At 45.7% G+C, this 9,210-nt stretch overlaps 1 protein-coding gene and 1 long non-coding RNA gene across 6 annotated transcripts in view; one reads left to right on the top strand and one right to left on the bottom strand.

The window, feature by feature from the left end:
- Positions 1-8,212, top strand: part of LOC125385017 — a 29,297-nt gene extending 21,085 nt beyond the window's left edge. For 2 of the 4 annotated variants that reach the window (XR_007223945.1, XR_007223944.1), the window contains 2 exons: positions 5,109-6,112; positions 6,206-8,212. This is a non-coding gene — a long non-coding RNA (uncharacterized LOC125385017). The remainder of the gene's footprint in view (positions 1-5,108; positions 6,113-6,205) is intronic. The other 2 variants (XR_007223947.1, XR_007223946.1) reach the window with 2 other exon arrangements.
- Positions 1-9,210, bottom strand: part of LOC100649529 (protein O-mannosyl-transferase TMTC2) — a 213,315-nt gene that overhangs the window by 203,938 nt on the left and 167 nt on the right. For both annotated transcript variants that reach the window (XM_048405484.1, XM_048405485.1), the window contains exon 2: positions 3,022-3,342. The gene's annotated coding sequence lies outside the window, so the exon portion shown is untranslated. The remainder of the gene's footprint in view (positions 1-3,021; positions 3,343-9,210) is intronic.

Raw genomic sequence — 9,210 nt, 5'->3', positions numbered from 1 at the left:
TTTCATGCCATGGATAATCGTCACGGATCTTGCCTTCTGATTTATTCCCCTTTCTCTAGACACCCTAAGAGGATTCAAAAGGTATCCCGTACACGAACCTTTCTAACGTCCCGCAAAAATGTCATTAGCTTCCGCTAGGGGAATGCCCTTTGACCTTTGCACGATGAGAGGAAACTTGACCTGCGGCCGGCGTTAACCAGCCGACTTTGTAACCTGTTGTCGCCATAAGTAAGTCGTCCCTCTCTCTCTCTCTTTCTTTCTCTCTCTCATTTCCGCCCTTCCTCTCTTTCACTCCCTAGCTTTCTGGTCGCGGTCGATCGCATGACCCTACTACTATCCTCAACCCACCGCTCAACCTCTGTATCCCTATCTTTCAGCGAACGCCATGCGCGTCCTTCCGTTCCCTCCTGCCACTGTGCTCGTGCTTTTCGGTAGATCAAGGTGACCTAGGTTCATTAGCTCATGACCGACGATGTACAAAGTTTCTCGGAACCTTAAAGTAAAGGGCGAGCTCGACAAGACTGCAACCCCGATTAGCTTACACTCGCAAGATATCTATACATCGTCTCCCGGAACGATCGACAAATATAGCCAGAGTATCGTGTACTTCGACAGCATTAACCGGGTTTCTCTACACGGATTTCACGGCCGTCGGCTTCGTGTTTATACACACCGTTCGTGGAATGCGCGCCGGTACCTGGTGGTATTTGTTGTTTGCAGTTACTCAGCCCTCTATGTTTTCCTCCTACCCATCCTCCCAAACCATCTCGATCCCGTCTCGCTCCCTCTATCTAGTCAACCCCTTCTCCCTCTCTCGTACTCTTAGCACACCAAGAATGCACCACGCGTTGCCCCGTGCAAGCACGATGCAGCAACATACTGTGTACCGAGGGATGCTCCGAGTACAGGAAAGGAGAAGACAGTCTGCTGAGAGGGATTTTATTATACGGTAGAACGGAGACCCGCAGGAATATAACCGTGGAAATGCACAAATAATACGAAAGCCGCAAAACAGGCGGCAGTGATAACATCGCGAACACGGTGACAAGAGAGAGGGACGAGAAGAAAACGTGCCCTCCGTTGAAGAATCCGCCACTCCTACGCGCACACTAACCAACCGGCTAACAAAACCAACAAATATTTTTCATTGGCCGAGCACGTATCTCGAGAAAAACACGTTGCCCGGAATATTCCTTTGTCGAATCTCGCTTACGTCATGTCGGTTCTTCCAGCAATTTGCAACGGTTACGCGGTGACGCTCGTCGAAAGAGATACGCACGACGAGCTTCCCCCGAATTTCGAAAATTTCTGGGGATGACCGATTTAGAGGTAAACGAGAAGCCGCTTTTACGGCGCTGTAACGAGATATCTTAATCGAAATCATACGGTAATACTACCGGGGAAAAAAGGTCAGCGGTTTTACGCGGAATCTAAAAGTTTCACGAGTTTACGGAAGATAATCCGAACATGGGAAGGGAATTGATCGATCGGGCGCTTTGATCAACTCGTGGTTCGTGGACGCTATGGACCAAGTGTTCTTCTTCTTATAGAGATTACCTGATCCGAGGAATACACAGAGGAAAAATGTGGTATCGGAAGGTTTCAGATGTCCGAGCAATTTTTGATCGCGGCAGGTCGGAGGAACAGTAATCGACGTCTCTCGTTGGCCATCGCGATCTCTCTTTTCCTCTTTCTCGCACTTGCGTGAGAGTACAGGAGCGGATAGCAAGGTACACGGTTTCCCCATTATCGGGTGTTTACGACGACGACGAGGGGCATAGGAGGACGCACACACGAGGACGAGGGTGGCATCGCCGTCGGTGGAGATCGCATCGGCCGCTCCGCATAATAACTAGCTACCATGCATTTACATTTTAATACGGCCACTCTGCATAGCGGATAAAAGGTATATAGCCGACGAGGTTGAAATCATCGACCTCTGTGTGTCGTCATCGACACCCTCCGCGTCGCTCGTTGCTCGCGGAAATAACCGGTAAATTAGCCAGAACCGAACCTACAATTCAAGCTTCTTGGAATTCCTACTTTCGCCTTGCGCCTCGTTTTTCTCGGCCGCGGATTCTTGTTTTCGTAGCCGCGGTGAAAAATAACCGAAGCGATCTCGCGTCAGAGTCGATGGGGCGCGAGTTTTTACAGCGGATGCTCTTGCAGAATGTCAAAGGAGCAAGCAGACTTGTTATTAATGCAGTTTGCGCGACTCGTTGAGGGCTGCAGTAAATTAAACAGCACACGCTGAAAGAGGAACCTATTGCGCTACTTCCAAGAAACGACCACCAGTACGGAGACATCTTTACTCGATGAAAAATGTACGGTTGTCTACCACGAAATGGCTGATTGTTGTTTTACATCTGCCTGTACGACACTTAATCCACGTCAGAGCATAAACCCACGATATAATTAAGCAGTAAATCGTACGGTAAAATTTCTTAAAAGATATATACAATCGTCTGATTTTTAATTAATATGTTATAAGCAAATCTCTTCATTAAACGGTCCATTAGATGACGGTTTGAATGGTGTATTGGCCTACCTACTTGTCACACAAATACATTGTAACGTCACAGGAGCGTAAAAAAGTTCAAGTGGAAAAATTCGAATTTGGGAGAGACCCATATTACTGTACCATTGAATACTAGCGATTGTTTTAGTTAACAAGGTCTAGAGGCAAATGAACTCTGGACAGATTGCTATTGCCGTTTCTTGTAATCTCCAGCCGAAATTACATAAGAAGGTTAACTTTTTGCGGTGACGTCCGTCGGTATAAACGTACGAACGTAGTTCCTAGGAACAGAGTATTATTATCCTTTCTTCGATCGACACAATAGCAGCGAGCGAGCGACGATTACAACTGGCATACACTATCTCTGTATCTGGACTTGTACTTATACTGATCTTAATACAATTGACCATTACGAATTCATCTACTCGTTTCTTTATCAAACAAACCTACACGTTTCATCCATCTCAAAATAATTTGAAAAATATTTGCTAACGAGAACTCACCATTCGATGGTCCCATCAAAATATCCGTCGTCGGTCGTTGAATATCCAAAACAAAAAAGTCGAAGCAAGGTTCCTCGTCGACTCACATCCCAAGATCCAAGAAACCAACTAGATATCCATTAAGATAAGCCGAGGCCATGTTTAATGGTGAGTCCAAATGTCGGCAAGAAGGTTTGTCGGTGGTGGCGATGGTAGAGCAGCTGGGGTTGGCGGTGACAAAGAAGCGAGAAACAGGGGCGATCGTTTCGTTCCGTAGTTTATAGCGTTTTCGCGACGTATCCGAAATGCGATACTGTGGCTGGATAGGCCTTGAAAAATGTTCTGTAACAGGAAGAAGATAACCGGTTAGCTGTTTTGCAGGAACAACATCCGATAGAACGAAATCCATTTCGTTAGATAAAAAAAAAGAGAGAGAGAGAGAGAGAAAGAAAAAGAAAAAATGAGACAGGAGTGGAAGAACTGATGCAGAAGTAAAAAATTATTAAACACGATGATATCGGTACCATCCGGGCCGATGCAAATGGCCCATAAATTTGTGAAATTACATTGAAAATCAATGCGCTAGAGAAAGACAGGGAGCACGAGAAAGAGAGAGAGAGAGAGGAGGCGCGTTTTAATAAAAACTCCCTACCCTTTTTGTCAACGTGCGCTGCTCTCAGCGATATTAAAACCCGAACTCGAACACAGCTCCCGTACACGTAGTAGTTTCACCGAAATAAACGAGGCTAGATATTCTTAACGTTTTACTGGATGTACCACAACAATAGAAAAAAAAAAAAAGGGAAAAGAGAAAGGACAAAAACGGGCAAAGTGTGGGCGAAACAAAAAAAGAACAGATTGACCTTATTCCCATAATAGCTCGACTCTGCCATTCGATCGACTCTTGTTTATCAATGAGAATCTAAGCCGCGAGTAAACGGTGGAACGTCGATAACCATCACGCTCGTACGCCCTCGCGATTCTAGCAGCGTCGAAAACCTATCGATCCACAAAATCGATCCGACCTGCTTTTAGATCCCAGCTGTTTCGTTGTGCCGCGTATGTTTCGTTATCTAGACGATCGTTCCGCTGTAATCGATTCTACGGTCACACACGAAACAATGTTCGCTTTCCTGGAGAGACTGTGCCAGCGAACGATGAAACTGACGCTATAGGTTGCACGGGCGCAGAGAGAACGCTGGTTTACATCGGTGCCTGCGTCCCAGTGCACGCAGATACACAACGGTGATTTATTAGGTGGAGAATTCCAATTCGCGGGCTGGTTCATCGTGGACCGCAGATGAATCCAGTAAACATCTTCGACCCTCTCTTCCTTATAATTCTTCTTACGGCTTGCGTTCACGTATATAGTTATAGAATTACCGTTAGCTACTTTCTGTTGCTCCTAGTCTTATTATTACGTTGCGTAATATAAACCGTACGCCATCCCTCGTTGTCTGGTCGTCAGATATCCACCCTCCCTTACTTAAACCCTCAATAAACCTAAGAAGCCACCATAAATCTTAGTATTTCTAAAAATCAGGATTCTCAAGTCCCGTAAATGGCTTTGATTTATGGATGGTCCTTAAAACATTCCTTCACGATCGCGTCTCTCCGCGAACGGTCGAACACTCATGGAAATCCCATACATACGGACGTTTGACCGGATTAGTTGCTAAGCAATTAGCGTGACGAGAACGCGTCGGCTGATCATGTCGGATTATAAAGGGAGGAAAAAGAGGAGCATTGTTTCGTTCGGACGAGATCCCAAAGAGCCGCAACGAAACAATGAAAGCAGATTTTCAAAGGGTATCGAGAACTGGCTTAATTGCCGTCGCAATCGTCGATAATTGTACATCCGTCGGTTTTCCTAACGAGAAAATGAACTAATAGGGGTAGAAACGAGTAATGGTTTCATTCTCTTCCCACCACTCCCACTGACCTTTCGTAGTCGTTATCGCACGAAGTTAGATTGGATTCGCGAAAAAGCAACAACTTCGAACGAAGCCCTCTTTTTATGTAGAACGAGTCTTCGCCTTTGATGCCATATCAAACGAGCGTGATTGAATGAACTATTTTTTACGTAACTGATAAATGTTCCGATCCAGGTCGTCGAAGGGGAAAAAATATGAATGCGGTAGCATGGTCGTCAGGGTGGCGCAGCGGTATCGTGTCGTCCACGCCCTTACCGCGCCGCATCTAGCGTTCCAAGTTAAGTTCTATCGACTGATTGGCAGTCCCCGAACGCTTTATTACGCTCCGGTCGACAATTTCGAGAATAAGCCATCACGGACAGTGGCGTAGGTACGGTGGGCGTCTCGAGACCTGCATCGAGACACACAGAGAATACGGACAGAGTCGGCTTTCGTGCGTTCCTTCCGGTAAAGGTATCGGTCTGGAAACGGTGAGTTATATCCCCGTAAGGTATCATTCTGCGGTAAGAGATGGCACGGTAGCTATCTGATTCCGTTATCTCGGCGCCATATACCCAGTCCGTGGATTCCGCGGCGAAATAACAGTCCTCAGAAATAACGTATTCCGTAGGTCGGCCCTTTCAGCGTCCCCCTCGGGTACGTTCGAACATGTCTCTCTTCATTCGCCTTTCATCGACTCATAAGCCTTTTTTCTTTTCAGCTCTGACCGCGAAAGACGAAAGTCGGAGGTGGTGAACAATGTCGCGCGACGTTGGGTGCGGCCAAAAAACGGAACCAACTCCGCGACTGCAACTCGCACATGTACCGCCCTGATTGTCCTACGTATACGAGTCCTTAAGAATTAAAGCGACGTTCATTGTCCCGTTACTTGCAGAGTCGTACGACGATGAAGGAATTAATAATTACACGCAGCCTGCACGGCCACGCCAGAAACTCATAGGTTTGTCACAAAAAAGAAAAGGGGAGATTAAAATCGCTACCGCGATCCTACGGAGATAAGCTAGTGTGTACATGAGAATGGAGAATGATTTGACGCGATGGAAATGTGCATGCGCGTACGGCAAAATAGAACCGCGCCGAACTGAAACTTGAACTACTGGCCACGAACGAGAAGGAAATTTATCGACGATAGGCGAGATCGATGAGACTGAAAAGGCTCCCGTACAATATATATCCCGGTAGGTATACACGTGTGAGTCAGCTATTAATACTCACAAATTATAAATAATGTCGCTGCCGCGACCACAAATCAGCGTTTGCTGTAATACCAGCAGAGGGGCTTTCGACTGGTCGGAGGATTAAGCGCTTTTCGAGAGACGCCTACCTGCCGGTGTGGAGAGAAGATGAAGGGCGGAGAGATAGAGAGAGAGAAAGAGAGGTAGCAGTCGGTTCTACGTCCAGCTGCGATCGAAAACTAAAACTCTGGGGAGTGGATCCTCTACATTAAACCCCATCCATAGAAACGTATTGCCTTGTGTAAAATGTTCCCTGATAATATCGAAGCTATTCCGGGTGATATCGATATTGCTATTGCTAGGGCGGATGATACCAAAAAAAAAGAAAGCACGCTTAATTTGAAAAAACGTTCAAGACAAAAAGACGAAACCACTTAGGCTCTCTTTTCTTTCCAATTTCATCCTTAAATCTTATCTCTGGATATAGACCTTTTAAGTCAGGATATCGTTTTAGGAACGACACAAAGAATGATTTTCGTTGGTGAAATCAACTTCGCACAATGCCATCAAACGTTCGTACTCTTCGTTGGAATGAATGCTCCATACTTGTTCTGTTTGCGCGCATCTTGCATACAGTCCGAGGATAAACATCATTATCGAATTGATTCTATTATATTTCGTCTAATTACTCAACGCGAATACGCTTTTATATCGCAAATAACTTGGGAATTTAACGAATATGTTTGTGTATCATTGCTCTCCAATTAAGACGAGCCTCTTCTTCGCGTGATAATAAAAGATTTTTCAAACAATGAAGTTCCCTATTGTCCCATCTAGCCGATTTACATAGCTATAAAAGAGAACGAGCCATTCGCAGGGGACGAGTAAGAAGCCGGACGACGCGACGTTTTCGAGTTTACACGACCGTGTCGACGGGACTTTCACGTAATTGCGCATCAATGTCCTTCAGGGAAATGTCTTCGCGAGACCAATAAGTCCTGAGGAGGAAGCAGAGCGGAACGGAAGGAAAGAAACGAGAGCATGAAATAGCTGAGGAGATGCCGTGGCATGATAACAGATGTCTCGCGTCGCGGATCTTGTCTCGTTGTCTTCGGGCAGTGACGCGGTACGCCAGCATCCCCGGCATCGCGGCCCTTCGAGAAGCGAGAAGAAGCGAGGAGAGTACCGTCAAACAGATTGAAATCAACGGGAAGCGACTTCTATTTTCTCCTCTGCACTGTACCAGAGCCAGATCTGAAATGAAAATCTGTGGCCCCGCGAGCGAGGTACCGCAAGATAATTCAAAAAGAAGAGAATGACTGGAAGAAAGAGGGGAAGGCACAGGCCGGCAACGGCATAGCAAACGTCCTGTGTACCTTCGCTCTGTTTCACGAAATCGCGAACGATTCAGTCAGACTGATTAAAATGTCCGTTTATAACGTGACCATATTACGAATTTCATTTTCGAACTGAATACGTTCCCGAATGCTTCAGTTCGCAAGTTTCAGTTTCAATTTGCAAGCTGCAAACGTTCTGATATTCAATTAACGATTTTATATTACAACGGGCTTCGTTATTTTCAAAACAGATATTACATTTAATAATCGTAACTAGAGCGAAACCCAACCGCTATTTATTGTCTCAGGCTACGCGGCCGCGTTCGGACAAAAGTCCGTGTATCATCTTTCATGAACAAAATAAAATGCAAAAAAAAGGGAAGCGAGAGAGAGAGAGAGAGAGAGAGAGAGAGAGAGAGAGAGAGAGAGAGAGTAGAAAAATATAAAAAGAGCGGAGAGTAGAAAAAAACTTTCTGGTTATCAGATAGAATTTTAGCTTGGTAAAAAATACGAGAGAAAAGAGGGCTTTAGCTCGCGCGAATCTGCTCGGTAAGCATTTTTTCCCTAACTCCGACACAGAGAGACTCGAGCTAGAGAGGGGAAGAGAGCGGGACAGGAAGCTGTGGCAGAGTTTCCAGTTATGGAGAAAAATTTTATATTATCCGGAGTCGTTCGGAGACAGAAATTTCAAAAAACCTCGGCGCAACCTGGGAAGTCTGGCGCACTTATGACCGGTAAATCGTTTTCCGGCCTTCGAGATCGGCGAACTTACAAGTTTCGTTTCTTTCCCAACGAAACACGTTGCCGTCCGTCCTTTTTCCAACTTATCCCCCTCCGGTTCCTCTCACCCCATCTATGTTCAACTTTCATTTCCCAACCCGTAGAAACTTTCGATTAAATTTTCACAGAGGAACGCGCGAGACCAACGCTCCCGCCTAGGTGGCTCGAGTAATTTCAACCGAACATCTCCTTTGACACGACTAGTCCCGGCTAATATAACGGCGCATATTCAAATTCGCAATTCGTGACATATTCCGTTCAGATGATCCGAGTGCGACCAGTGACTAGTACTAGCATAATCGGGAACATAATACACCCGCCTTGCCTTAACCACGATGCAAGACGCGCGCTTAATTCGCGTTTGACGCTCACTAGCCTGTTGGCTGTAGACGAACGTGCGATATTGTGCCAAACCGAGCAATTACTGTCGGTAATCTCGCTAATAGAATTCCAATATGCGTGCCAATCGAACCGAGTCACCGTATGGCCGTACGGGCGTGAATCTGCAGATTGTGCGCGCACGACGAAAGCCATGACACGATTCACCCATTAACTATACTCTCAGTTTACTTGATACACGTTCTTTGTGCATGGGCTCCTAGAGAGCGCTAACTGTAATATGATCGCGCGCAAAGCTCGCTGTTTCGTCTAAATGTAAAGAATTACGAAAACCAGGAAGGAAACATAAACTCGCTGCTACTGTATCTTTCCCTGGTTTCCATATTGTATCGCATCATATACGGTTCAATCTCAAAAGTTCCTACAATAGATACCCTATGTACAATACGATATGTAACGCGAATCTTCGTCCTATTTGGTTTGACCAGGCGAAAAAGATATTTGCTGGATATTACACAATATAAAAATTCTTTCGAGAAAGCGCGAAATAACAGAAGAAAAATAAAGGCAATATGAAGTTCACGGCAAATACACGGTGACAGCCGTATCAAGAAACCAAGGTAATATACGAGGGACTTGAATGGG

Source organism: Bombus terrestris, chromosome 4, assembly GCF_910591885.1.
Source record: "Bombus terrestris chromosome 4, iyBomTerr1.2, whole genome shotgun sequence".
Taxonomy (NCBI): domain Eukaryota; kingdom Metazoa; phylum Arthropoda; class Insecta; order Hymenoptera; family Apidae; genus Bombus; species Bombus terrestris.
Note: the sequence above shows the minus strand (reverse complement) of the source record. Positions and strands in the feature narration are given on the sequence as shown.